Raw genomic sequence first — 15029 nt, forward strand, 5'->3', positions numbered from 1 at the left:
TATTGTGTGTTTTAAAAATGTTTTATTGTTTGAAGTGCTAAGAAATAACAAAAAAGCCAGACCAGAAATCCTAAATCTTTAAAAATAATGCAAAATTCTCATCCCCTAGCCAACCCACCATTTCATTTGCCTTATTTCCTACTAGGCTTTTAAAAAATGTATTCATATTTAATACATAATTGCACAACATAGATGGAAATTTGTCCTATATCCCCCATTTTTACCTTAAATCATAACCATAAATCATAACCAAATTCTCCATTTCGATCTTAAATCATAAGCATCTATAAAACTGTCATACTTATTAATATTTACTGATTCAAGATATTCACCAATATCATGAACTTTTTAAAAAGTCTAGTAAATGTGCTACAATTCACCTACTTACTGTTACAAATAGCTGTAACAAAGATCTTCATGTATCTATTGTTTTATTCCTTTGACAGAGTATTTCCTTAGGAAAAGCCCTAGCCTAGGATTGGGACTATTTGCCTAAAGCCCATTTTCATTTTCTTTTTTTGTTTTCGGTAAGTTGAAATGTGTTTGGTTTAAAAAAATTTCACAACAGCTTTTGAGGTCATGCGAGCACAAACGTGTTACAAAACCAAGGCTGGTGATGCCAGCGCCTGGCACCGAGTCTGCTCAAGCTATATCACTGGCACAGGCACACACCCACTGGCGACCTTTATGCGCAAAGGAGAAAAGGGGACTTACATCTGAAACAATACAGACGTGGCATGCAAATGACTAGACTAGAAAATGATCTTTTGCCTTCATTGATTTTTTTTTTCCTGCTGTTGTATAGCATGTTATGAAAATGGACTTCCCAGTTTTCATTTATTTGTGACTCATCAGAAAATATTTTCAACTATATCCCGGGCCAGCTGTGGGCCTTGTATAATAACAGGCACTCAAAAAATATTTGTGGAATTAAATGGAAGAGAACAAAATATTTTTTAATACTTCATTCCATTTTTGCAGTGTACATATAGCATGTGCAAAATATAGACCATTGTTGTAAGCAGAGATTTGAGGCTTGTTTGTTACTGCAGCATAACTTTTACTCCCTGTGCTAATTAATTAATGTGCAGAAATATTCAGCTTGATTCTCTGAACTCAAAATCAAAAGCCAGACTCATAAAATAGCAGAAAAGCCTAGTCCCACTGGTGCAGGAAATGAGGGAACAGGGATTTTCCCTGTAGCACTTAGGCCCATTTTATTGTGTTCTCCAAAGCCAGCAAAGAAAATTGCTCTGATTAATGAGGTTTTTCCTAAAAGAGGCATAGAACACTTAGAAATTAAAAACTAAAAGGGCCCTGGCCAGTTTTTCTCAGTGGATAGAGCATCGGCCTGCAAACTGAAGGATTCCAGGTTTGATTCCGGTTAAGGGCACATGCCTGGGTTGCGAACTCCATCCCCATTTGGGGGTGTGCAGGAGGCAGCCAATCAATGATTCTTTCTCATCATTGATGTTTCTATTTCTCTCTCCCTCTCCCTTCTTTTCTGAAATCAATAATAATAATAATAATAATAAACTAAAAGGAATTAGTGGGACACTCCATCTGGTTTTGAATAACGTTTATTGTTTTACTGATTATAAAAATATGTTCTGTGCAGAAAATAATAATACAGAAAATTAAGAAGACTATAAAGCTCATCTGTAATCCTGCCACATTAAGAGAACCACTGTGATTATTATGGTCACCCTCTATGCAGTCTCCTTCTAGAGCAGTGGTGCTTGGCAAACCTTTTTGGCCCAGGGCCAGACAGTAAATGTTTTAGTCTCTGCACGCCTTTGCTATTGCAACTACCCACCTCTGGCACAGTGAGAGAGCAGCCATGCACAGCATCTAAGTGAGTGACCTCGGCTCTGCTCCTGTGAAACTGCATGTCCTGAAACAGGCAGCGGGCCCGATTTGGCCCTGCCCACAGTTTGCTGTTCCCCTGTTCTCGAGCCTTCAATCTGGAGAAGGCAAGCATGGGCTCCCACATTGATATTTCCCCTCTCATCCTTGTCATTCTCATTGTCATCATCCTACTGAAAGGATCTCATCATACTTCACCATGTACATCGGTCAACAAGTATTTATGGAAAGCCTACTGCTATGCATTTGAACTGGTGAGTGAGCCCCTGGCATCCCTGCCCTTTGGGTTGCAGGCAGTAAGAAAACCATTACAAATATGTACATAATGACAAGGATGCCCAGGAGAACTGAAGGCTGCTCTGGGAGCCTGTCACTGGAGGGTGTAACCTGATTGGAGATTCAGGGGCAGCTTCGATGAGGGTCGATGAGGCTGCAATCTGAATGATGAGCAGGGGTTGCCTGGGCCATGTGCTGGGAGGAGAGTGCCAGGGAGAGAGAGCAGCAGACATGAAGGCCCCAATGGGGGGGCAGCCCTGACAGTTGAGCTGGAGGGAGGCCCGTGCGGTCAGAGCACAGAGATACCGCAGGGGCCAGTGAGAGGAGCAGGCAGGGCTTTTGCACCACCGGAGGCATTTTGGAATTGATCGTGTGGGCAGTAGGGAGCCACTTTAAGAGTTCTAAACAGGGGGCTCTTGGAATCAGCATTATTTCAATGGATCCTGACCTTAGCGTCTACACCCCCAGCCACTGGGAGATCTCCCTGTCTGCTTTCTGTGCAGGGCTGCAGAGTAAGCTTTTGAGTATCCTCATGTTGTCATGGTTCTGCTAAAGCACCCTCGCTAGCTCCCCCAAGGACATGAAATAAAGTCCACGTCTGGATTTACAGTTGCTCGATGTCCCAAAACTCCCTTTACTTTTTCTTCTGTTCAAACTAAGTCATTTGCTTTCCCCTGTACACATCCCCTATGCTTTGGTTCAAGCTGTTTTCTCCATCTAGAATGCTTCTTTTGCTCAATATTATGCTTGTGAGATATGTCAGTGTTGCTGTGAGTGGCAATATGTCATTTTCATTGTTATCACAATTTTCCTTTGCGTGAGTATTCAATAATTCATTTATCCCTCTTACTTGAATAGACATTTCTCCAAAGAAGATACATAACTGGCCAAGAGCCATATGAAAAGATGCTCAACATCATTAATCAATACAACAATGCAAATCAAAGCCACAATGAGATGCCACTTCATACCAACCAGGATGAGTATTATAAAAAAAATCGAAACAAAACTAAAAACCAGCCCTGGCAGGTTGCTCAGTGGTTAGAGCATTGGCCCACAGACCAAAGTGTTGTGGCTTTGATTCCCGGTCAAGGGCATGTGCCTTGGTTGCAGGTTTGATCCCCGGCCCCAGCAGAGGCATGTGTGGGAGGCAACTATGTGTGGGAGGCAACTGGTTGATGTGTCTCTCTCACATTGATGTTTCTCTCTCTCTCTCTCTCTCTCTCTCTCTCTCTCTCTCTCTCCCTCTTCCCCCTCCCTCCCTCCTTTCCACCTTCTCTATAAAGATCAATGGAAAAAATATCCTCGGGTGGGGATTACAAACAAACAAGATATAAAAAAACACACAACAAAAATAAAAGTGTTGGAGAGTAGTTGGAGAAATTGACATCCTCACACATTGCTGAAATGTATAACAGTGCAGCCACTGCAGAGCCTCAAAATGGTAAACATAGAATTGCCATTTAATTCCACTCCTAGGTTGATACTCAAAAGAATTGAAAAAAATTATTCAAACGAATATTTGTATGTGAATGTTCATAGCAGTATTCACAATAGGCAGAAACAACTCGAATGCCTGCCAGTCAGTGAGTGGATAAACAAAATGTGGTATATCAATACCTGGGAGTGTATTCATCCATAAAAAGAGTCACGGTTTCAGAAGTCTGTGAAAGTACTAAAAACGTTGAAGTATACACTTAAAAAACTTAAACTGAGGACCAAATTTGAAGTTCATTCACTGACCCCCAAGTCATCAATCTACAGCTTATATTGTACTGCTATCTCTCGGAGAGTGTGAATGAAAAAGTGGTGTATAGGGAGGGTATGTTTTAACAGGGAGTAGAGCCTTAAATTAAAGTCCCGAAGCTCTGAGTACATTTCTAGCATCAAACCATGAGTCTGAAGTGAAAGTTGGGGTCTTCTAAAATAGCATCTGGTCATCCCTGAAGGGAAGGCTCATTAGCTTTGTTGAACACCATTATAATTTGCTCTCAGATCTATTTGACTTCGGTTAGGAAAGTCTTGCAGTACACAGGCCTGACTGTGAAATATTTGTCATCCCTAATATAGCGTTTGCACTTCTGCTAAGACATGTGGATAATGTTGAGACAGCTCAGGCCAACACTGAGTCATCAGGATCGTGACAGATTAATATGCATAAGGTTTTCCTCATCTCACCCTTGGTGTCCCTTCTGCCTTTTAAAGTAACCATTCCTCCATGGCATTCTTTCAGACTTTCCCTTCCTTCCATTCCACAGCGTCTATACTTAATTCTGCTCCCCTCCTCCAGCTCAAGATCATTCCAATGTGTCTTACGAGATCTCAGACTTCGAGAAAAGCGATTCTTGGAATGCCATCTGGATAACCATGAGATGTGTCCAGACAGAAACGTTGCGGATTATCTCCAGGAAGGAAGAAAAGTAGGAGAAAGTCTCAGAACTATTTATACAATTACACTGCAGGTTTGGGCCTGGAAAGTAAGAAACTAGGACTTCAGAGTATTTGCTTGCATCTCTTCTTTCCTGCATTTCATGAAGTTTAAATTATAACCACCTGCTTCAGAAGATATAAAAACCCTGAATTCCACCATTTTATTTCATGTACTAGACTCCAATTTTGTCTCTCAACAGGCTTTCTCTATTTTTCTCTCAGAAACACTTTCTTGTCTTCTTGCCATTAGTAAACCTTTATTGAGCATCCATTGTTTTCTAAGCCCCATGCTGGGTACTGCAGATACTGAGGTAAACAAAACCTGGGATTTATCCCTGAGTAATGAAAATTTAATGTAGAACAAGCCATGTAAATAAATACCCACACCACAATGAAACAAGAGCTTTATGAGAAAAGTGTTGAGTAGTGTGGAGGAGGAATGATTCATAAACTATAAACTCTTATTTTTTCCTTCTATCATGTCTGACTTTCTAGTATCTGAGGGTGAGCTTATTTTTATTTTAATATTTCATATATCTTTGAAGTCTATGTTCTCAAGACTTACATTTTTCATCTTTTATTAAAACACTCTACCTTTTGTGGGCCTCACAGATAAATATAACCTTTTACTGCATCACTTGGATTTTTATTTGGGATCTAGAAACCATAACACACACCCACATAATTCAACAATTGACCAATGGCATCACTGTTGAGGTGAAGCATTTTTAAGATCTAAAACTAAAAAATAAGTGAGATCTATTCAGTATATTGTTCCTTCCTGTCAGGACCCCAAACCCATGAAGAGGCTACAATAAGCTTCTTAGAATTAAAAGTAAACACATGCTGTTGTTGTTGTTTTTGTATGTGTGTGTATTTTTTTTTAGAGAGAGAGAGGAAAGGAGAGGGAGAGAAAGCGAGAAACATCAATGTGAGAGAGAAACATCCATTGGCTGCCTCCTGCACGCCCCCTACTGGGGACCAAGCCCACAACCCAGGCATGTGCACTGACTGGGAGGAACCCACTACCTTTCGGTGCATGGTACAATGCCCAGCCCACTGAGCCACACCTCTGCTGCCACCATGGTCATCTCCAGGAAAAGTGCTCGCACAGTTGTTTGAGTTGTGAACTAAACTAACTGCTTTTTTCATGGAACTCTTTTTACTTGAAAGAACAACTGGCAACTCTGGTTGTTCAGACCTGACAGCTTGTCAGCCATGTTTTTGAAAATGAACCAAGCGAGCTTGTCACACCAAGGAAAACCAGCGAAGGGTATTTGTTTCTTTCGGGCTTGTAAGCAAAAATTTGATTTTAAAAAATCAGTTTGGCAGCTTCCCAAGACTTAAAGGCTTTTCTGATGAGATTGGTGCTGATCTGAATGAGTGTTCTTTTGATATTGTGTAATGAAATGGGTCAACATTTGGAAGATCTCCATTCCTCAGTAAACCAATATTTTCCAAATAGTCAAGGCATGATGTTATAAGATTATGCGTGGGCACAGATGAAAGATCCGTCCAAAGTGCCAGCTAGAGCAATAGGTTAATGCAACTGAGTAGGCAAATTTCACTGATGCAGTTTCAGATTCCACATTGCAACTCAACGTAAGGAACCATTGCTTGGCTAATTTTGGTGAGGTTTCAAAGAAGAATATCTGCAATTATATAAAAAGGCTGTGAAAATTTTTCTCTTTTCCAAACTCTTATGTATCTGTACAAGGCCAGACATTTTTTTTTCACATATTTAAACTGAAATAACATATTACAACAGAGTGAATGCAGAAGTAGATGGGAGAATCCAGCTGTTTAATATTAAAGAGATATTAAGCCTAATATTAAAGAGATTTGCAAAAATGTAAAACAATGCCACATTTCTCAATAAGTATTTTTTGGTTTGGGAAAATATAGCTATTATTCATAAAAATAAGTAATTTATGTTAACAAATAATATATTTATTGTTGCTTTTAAATGATTCAATAACCTTTCAAAATATTTATAACAGAATAAATAACTATAGCACTATAACTCACATAAATCAAAACCCATTGGAGTTCCAATAATTTTTGAGAGTATAAAGAGAGCAAAGGCTGCTCTGGCTGGCAATGCTCAGTGGTTAAAGCATTGGCCCTAGCATGGAATGGTTGTGGGTTCGATTTCAGGTCAAGGGCATGTACCTGGTTTCAGGTTTCATCCCCGCCCTGGTCAGGGTTTGTGCAGGAGGCAACCAATCAATGTGTTTCTCTCACATGGATGTTTCTCTCTCTCCCTCTCTCCCTTCCCCTTCTCTTCTCCCTTCCACTGTCTCTGAAAATCAATGGAAAGATATCCTCAGGTGAGGATTAACAGAAAGGAGAGAGAGAGAGAGAGAGAGAGAGAGAGAGAGAACAAAAGACTGCCATAGGGCAGAGCTGCCTGCTGATATGGGCCCCCATAACTGCATACCTTGATGCATGGGCCTGTTCAGATGTGTTTGCAGTTTTAAAACAACAGAGACTCAATATATATTTTTGTTCTCCCTCCATTTTTGCTTTTCTCCTAAATTGCTTTCTGTTCTTTGACCTACAGTAACATCTATATCACTAAGAACAGCCATGGGACAGTGATACATCAATACGATGAAGAATTATAGTAAGTGCACAGTTGATTTAAAAGAGAACATTGCATAAATGTGGCTCTCCTGAATGGGTTGCCTCGGTTCTGCATTCAGTTAGTTCATCAGTGCTGTTCTCTGCTTTCCAGGTAATGTCATGGGATCCGTTAAAGAAAATCAAACAAGCAAAACCCTTTATTTATAACCAATATTACCAAAGCAAGGTCAGGGGGTATGTGACTTGCCCAAGTATTATACAATAATCAACTAATAAAAAGGACACTCAAGGACAAAAATAATACTTTTCATGCAAATCACTCTTCTTGGTCTAATGCTGACAGTATGCACTGCACAGATCATTGCTTTGGATTTTGTAACTTTTATGAACCTTATTTGGATACAAATAAATGTGTGGAATGTCCAGAGTGTAGCAGGACTACCGGAGATTAGCAAGGCTGTGTGGTAAAGACATTTTTTAAGCCCATGAAAGATACTCTACTGTCATGGATACTGGTTTCCTGAGTTTAGTTCCATCTCCTCTCAGTACAAAATTCCATTTGGATTGCAGTAATGGTTTCATGCTTACATACAGTATCTTTGTAAACACACAGTATTTACCTTGTTACATACACTAAGATAAGAAGTTTGATCATGAGGTGCACTATCCAGTATAGTATCCACCAACCATACGTGGCTGTTTAAATTTAAATTAATTAGAATTAAACAAAATTTAATTCAGCTCCTTGTTCTCAACCAGCCCCATTTCGAGTACCTCAGATGGCTAGTGGTTGCCATACTGGAGAATGCAGCCAGAGACTATCCCCCTTGTCACAGAAAGCTCTACTGAACAGTGCTTATCCAAAGCATAATCAGTAGTCTTCATTTTTTAATATATGGCTGTGTGAAGGCCATGCCTGACTCTTAACGGATGTTAGTGATTTGAACATTTTTATTACATTTTTGAAAAGACTGAGTTTTTGTTTTGGAATTCTGGTCACAAACCCATGTTTTAAAAGTAATTAAAATGAATACAGCAAAAGCATGTGTTTGCAAAGCAGCTTTCTTCCAAGTTGCATATTTTATTCTGCCAACATTCATTTTTTATTAAAAAAGAACTTACTGAGTGACTTCTGTGTGCCAGACACTCCTTTGGGCTCTGGAACCAACCAAATCAAATCCCTACCCTCATGGAGTGTACATTGTAGGCAGTGGGATGAGAAGCAAACATTTCTGTTTTCAGGGCCAGATATAAAGCTATTATGTGCCAAAGCAGATAGCAAAATGAGAATATTCCAATTCTTACGTTGTTGCTCTTTAAGAAGTTATAGAAGAGGCAAATATTAAGACTATAACTTTGGCCTTGGCCAGTTTGACTCAGTGGATAGAGCACTGGCCCTCAGACTGAAGGATCTTGGGTTCAATTCTGGTCAAGGGCATGTACCTCTGTTGCAGGCTTGATCCCTGGCCTCCGATATGTCTCTCACATTGATGTCTCTCTGTCTCTGTCTCTGTCTCTCCCCCCCCTTTCACTCTCTCTAAAAATCAATGGAAAAATGCCCTCGGGTGAGCATTAACAACAACAACAAAAAGACTAGAACTTTGGATTTTAAGAGACATCCTCATCATCAAAAACAAAATAGCTTTCCAAAGACTTTTAAAATATCATTTAAAAAATATGTTTTTATTGATTTCAGAGAGGAAGGGAGAGAGAGAAACATCAATGATGAGAAAGAAATATGGATCGGTTGCCTCCTGCATACCCCCTACTGGGGATTGAACCCAAAATTCGAGCATGAGCCCTGACCGGGAATCGAACCGTAACCTCCTGTTTCATAGTCTGATGCTCAACCACTGAGCCACACCAGCGGGGCTAAAATATCATTTCTCAAAAAGTATATTTGGCTGACAAAGTGTGCCAAGAACTGATACACATTCTCTAGCCACCCTCTTTCTTAATGGAATCAGAGGATCTCCTGTTGGAAGTGGCTTTGGCCTCTTCCATTCTGGCATACCTCCCACAACATCCAGCCCAGCAACCATTTCATCTCTAGCTGAGCACTTTGGGTAGGAGAAAGCATGCCGACTTAATAAACAGTAGGAACACGTTTTTCCTCAGTCCTAATTTTCATTATTGCTATTATTATTATTACTGTGACTATAGAATCACATATCCATAGTTAAAAGTTTAGATATAACACATAAAGATAAAAATGTTAAATTAGTTGTATTCTTGCTAACCACTATTAGTATTTTGATATATAGCATTCTTCAAGAATGTATCTCTCTCTCTCTGTCTCTTTCTCCATCTACATACATCTATATTTCTATTAAAGTGGTACCACTTATATCCTGCTTTTTTCTACTTAACCATGTAATACAAACATATTTTCATTCAAATAAATATAACTCTATCTCATCATTGTAATAGCTGTATAATATTGCATTTAATGACTATATCATGATTTCTTTTAGCCTTTATTGCTGAAATTCCTGGGTCAACTGCACATATTTAGGACTCTTCATACACATTACCAAATTTGTCCTATAAAGATTGTACCTTTACCCTTATTCTAGCAGTAATGAGAATGCCCTTTTACCACGCCCTTACCAATACTCTTTTGGGGAGATATTGGTTTCCAGTTTGGCCCTGGGACAACCTTTCTAGTATTTGAACAAAACTGTCATGTCCTCGCAAAGTCTCCTCCTTTTTAGACAGAATATCGGTCCACTATGGATTAATAAATTATTGTCAACCTGGAGGATCAATAGATCTGTCCTTGATCTTTCACTGCTCAACGTTCTAATAGATGACTTGGAGGAAGCTGGGGAAAACATGCTTGCAGATTCTTTTCAACATTTGTTTAGTGCCTACCAGATGCCAGGTGTGGTGCCTTGTTCTTAGGACATCAATACCAATGAGCCCAGGCCCTGGCCAGGTAGCTCAGTTGGTTAGAGCATTGTCCTGATAGGCTAAGGTTGCAGGTTCAATTCCCTGGTCCAGATACATACAAATATCAACCAATGAATGCATAAATAAATGGAACAACAAATTTACTAGTATGTTTCTCTCTCTCTCTCTCTCTCTCTCTCTCTCTCCCTCCCTCCCGTTCCCCCCTTTCAAATCAATAATTTAAAAAACAGAACAAAAACAAACAAATCAGGCCTCTTCCTTGCCCTGGAGGAGCTCGCAATTCTCTCCAGACTGAGAGGAGTGTGGTAGGCCTAGATCCAGTCATTTCCAACACAGCTCATGTAGGAAACAATAATATATGTGATAGAGGGCAGCAGCCACCCAGTCCCTTTCACAGGTGGGAGAGTCCACTCTCTTCAGCAAATATTTGTGGAGCCCCTTCTGTGTGTCAGGCCCTGTTCTCCAGAACAATCCTCTGGAAATGATTTTTTGAAGTGTTACACCTTTCCCTCCACCATGGCCATAAGCAAAAAGATGTCTCCACTACACTCGGACCCAAGTGTCCTCAAGCTTAACTATGCCTCTCCCTCCTCAATAATTTATTTTCTCTGACACTTTCCCAAGAGGAATTTGGGCTGGCTAATACAAATGCATTTTGAAGAATTAACCTTAGTGGGAGATAAGCTGCTTTTAAGTCCTTTTGGGAGGGACGGTAGGCAGTGCTGAAATACCTAAGATTTGATTCTAGAAGTCCACTGTGAAATATAAATTAGGCTGGAACAGAAAAAGAAATGCTCCCAACTCTACAACAGGCAGCAGTTGGTGGTTGACAGATGATTTTGTAACTAATATCAAACATCCAGAAATTTCTTCTGAACTGTACTCTGAGATCAGCTCATCCCTATGTTCTATCTCCTCCCCAATGGTCGGCAAAATGCGGCTCTTTGGCCCGTTGAGTGTGGCTCTTCCACAAAATACCAGCACTTCCACAAAATACCGATTTCTGCGCATGGGCCACGAAGTTTCAATCGCACTGTACGTGCGTGCCCCCACGTGGTATTTTGTGGAAGAGCCACACTCAAGGGGCCAAAGAGCCGCATGTAGCTCGCGAGCTGCGGTTTGCTGACCACGGTTTAGGCCAGTGATGGCGAACCTATGACACGCGTGTCAGAGGTGACACGAGAACTTGTTTTTTTGGTTGATTTTTCTTTGTTAAATGGCATTTAAATATATAAAATAAATATAAAAAATATAAGTCTTTGTTTTACTATGGTTGCCAATATCAAAAAATTTCTGTATGTGACACGGCACCAGAGTTAAGTTGGGTTTTCCAAAATGCTGACACGCCGAGCTCAAAAGGTTTGCCGTCACTGGTCCAGGCCATAACAGCCAAGGCTTGGGTTCACCTCATCCTCAGAGAACGGGGTTGTTACATGCATCAGGAAACCCTCGTATCTGAAGGACTTGACACAAGAAACAGCCTCTCGTCTGTGGGCCTCCTGGTCAGATGTCCTGGCAGGGCCAGAAGGACCTAGGAAAGGTTACAGTACTTGGAACTGTCGGGTGTTAAATGCCAAAACTGATGGCCCTTCTTTGCAGAGAAGTACAATCAGCTCATGATTTGAAGCATGAAATGAGACATGCCTGGTTCTATTTCAGATTTATGTGTTTTAATTGTTGGGTTGGTGCCTGACATTTTGTTGGATGTCACAATTGTTTGTGCTTGATTGGAGCAGAAACAGTTGATCTTTGCTTCCCACGTGTTTTATGAACCAGGGCCCACTCACTGGAGTTCAGGGAGTGTATTAAGGGCTGGCTCTGCCTTCCTCTCACTCTCCTTTCCAGAATTGTATGGCTAAAAGGGAGAGAAACAAATGTGTCTGTTCCCCTCCTCCACCTGGTCGCTGCCATGGGGAGTTGCCAACAGTCTAAGTCTTCATTTTCCAAATCGAGTTCTATTCATACTCTCTGCAAACAGCCACGGCTTGGCCCACCCCTGGGCCTAGAGGTACACGGAGAGGCAGTGCAGCGAGACTGACTCAGGAGGAAGGCGAAGGAAAAGGCCCAGACAGGCCCTGGAGGTGGGCTGGCGTCTGTTTCAGCAGAGCATTCCGAGGCCCTGGTTTGGATGGGGGAGCCCTGAGCCAGTTCTAGACAAGGCCCCTCAGCCTGTGGGCTCTGTGTCCTGTGAGGAGGGGGCCAGGCTGAAGGTGGCCACAGGGCGTCCTCTGAAGCAGGCAGCCAGCACAGGGCACCTCGAGTGTGGGTCTAGGGGCCGAGCTGCACACACTCAGACATGCACACAGACTCTCTCTCTTCATTCCTCTCTCTTCCTCATTTTTTTAAAATTTGATTTTTTATTAAGATAATTGTTTGTTTGTTTGTTTGTTTTTTGTTTTTTTTTTTAAATATATTTTATTGATCTTTCACAGAGAGGAAGGGAGAGAGATAGAGAGTTAGAAACATCGATGAGAGAGAAACATCGATCAGGTGCCTCTTGCACACCCCCTACTGGGGATGTGCCCGCAACCCAGGTACATGCCCTTGACCGGAATCGAACCCGGGACCTTTCAGTCCGCAGGCTGACGCTCTATCCACTGAGCCAAACCGGTTTCGGCAATTAAGATAATTGTTGATTCCAATGCAGCTGTAAGAAATGATACAGAACTTGGACAGGTTGGCTGGAGTGTCCACACACATGTGATAGGTTCTTCCTGAAGTAAAGCAAGAAGAGTAATGGGCAGGCCACAGGCAGGAGTAGGGAATTCTAAATTGGAACCTATTTTCCATGTCATTATGCAGTTATATTTGTCAAAGAAGAAGAATATAAATGCCATTTAACAATCTGTTAGCTTGATTTATAATTCGATTTATAGACATATGGCATTCAGGCCTCTCTTTGTGTACCATTGCCCACACCCCTGCAGGTTAGGGGTTGATCTAAGGCCGTGGTTGGCAAACTGCGGCTTGTGAGCCACATGCGGCTCTTTGGCCCCTTGAGTGTGGCTCTTCCTAAGCCTTAGGAGTACCCTAATTAAGTTAATAACAATGTACCTACCTATATAGTTTAAGTTTAAAAAATTTGGCTCTCAAAAGAAATTTCAATCGTCGTACTGTTGATATTTGGCTCTGTTGACTAATGAGTTTGCCGACCACTGGCCTAGGGCTCTAGGAGGTGTTATTCCTAAATTAGTTACCCCTAAAGAGAGTCTGAATATTCTGACTTCTAACTAGAATAGCCTATTAGCTTCCAGGTCTAATCCTTCCCTTGCAGAGCCTTCTAAGGGGCTGGCAGCCAAAGGAAGGAATGTGCCAGCAGTATTGGGGATGGTGTGGAACACTGGGGTCTGCGGAAAGATTCTCTTGGTAAGACTGAATGAAGAACTCTTGTTCCATCCAGATAAATGGCCCATCCATGTCCAGTAAGTATGTCTATTTCTCTGCTTTGGTGTTTCTTTTATGTTCTCATTCTTTTGGGGTTTCCCTTAGTCTCCTCGTAAAATTCCGTATGAACAACTTCTGAATGCCTGGGCTAAGCTGAGAGGCTGTGGGCTTGACTAGCTTGGACTAGGACAGAGTCAATGGAGCCCAGGCAGGTGGAGCCTGTAAACATTTTGCAATCTCTGCTGCCTCGTGCTTCACAGTATTGACCAAGGACCCAGCAGCTGCAGAAAGGCAGGGATGTTCCTGTCCAACCTCGTGCCTGGGCGGTGTGTGTGCTCAGACAATGTTTGTTGCATGAATGAGCAAATGTCCTTATCTAGCATGGGACACAAAGTAAACACTCAGTAAATTGTTGAGTTAAAAAATAATTTTAGGCATTTTAATGAATTAAGAATTACTAATAATTACAATGAACAATAAACATAAGTAATAACATAACAATAGATTATACTTAAATAATATAAGCATACGTGATAATTCATAGTAAATTAATAATTTAGTTAAAATTTAAATAGTAAATAATAAAATATATTTACATAGGCCATTTGATTGAATTCACTTGAACTAAATTTATTCCTAGAAAGCTTGACCACTTTGTTAGAGAGAGAAAAGTAAATTGTTATGTTACCACACTAAAGATAGGGGGAATGATTTAAAATAGCTTCAGGCAAATGCATCATAATTCCTTCCTGGTTTTATGTAGGGTGTGCCACATTCTGAACTGTTTGCATTTTCCTCCAGGGACCTGTCTTCTATGTTCACTTGTACTTGTAGAGCAGTTAATCCACTAAGATGAGAACCATAAATATATAAATATATATATTTATTTCAAGTTTTTGTAAAGGTCCCTAGATTATTGTCTCAGCACATGTGGTTCTAATATTTGTGCTTAATGTTAACAGCTCTACTCTTTTATCAAATATAACAAGTGCTGTGTATCTGATCTTTGGCCATAATGTATTGATATGTTATCATGACTGTGCAAGGTAGGTTGCAGCCCATTCTGATATATTCCATCCACACCAATTAAAAATAATAAGACATGTAAATCAATTCTAATTGAGAGCTCATATCTGAACCCATAGATCTATGGTTAATTGAAAGGGTGCCAAAACAGTAAAATAGGGAATAGCTTTTCAATAAATGGCATTGGGACAACTGGGTATCTACAAGCAAAAGAATGAACCTGGACCTCTCTTTTACAACATATACAAGAATTAACTCAAAATGGATCAAAGACCTAAATCTAGAAGCTCTAAAACTCTTAGAAGAAAATATAGGGGTAAATATTCTTCACTGCAGATTTGGCAATGGATTCTTAGAAATGACATAAAAGTATAAGCAACCAAAGAAAAACAAATTAGACTTCATAAAAATTAAAAACTTGCCGAAACTGGTTTGGCTCAGGGGATAGAGCATCGGCCTGCGGACTGAAGGGTCCCAGGTTCGATTCTGGTCAAGGGCATGTACCTGGGTTGTGGGCACATCCCCAGTAGGAGATGTGCAGGAGGCAG

Source organism: Myotis yumanensis, unplaced genomic scaffold (genome assembly GCF_028538775.1).
Source record: "Myotis yumanensis isolate MYYU_CA2020_CCGP unplaced genomic scaffold, mMyoYum1.0.hap1 SCAF_7, whole genome shotgun sequence".
NCBI classification, from domain to species: Eukaryota; Metazoa; Chordata; class Mammalia; order Chiroptera; family Vespertilionidae; genus Myotis; species Myotis yumanensis.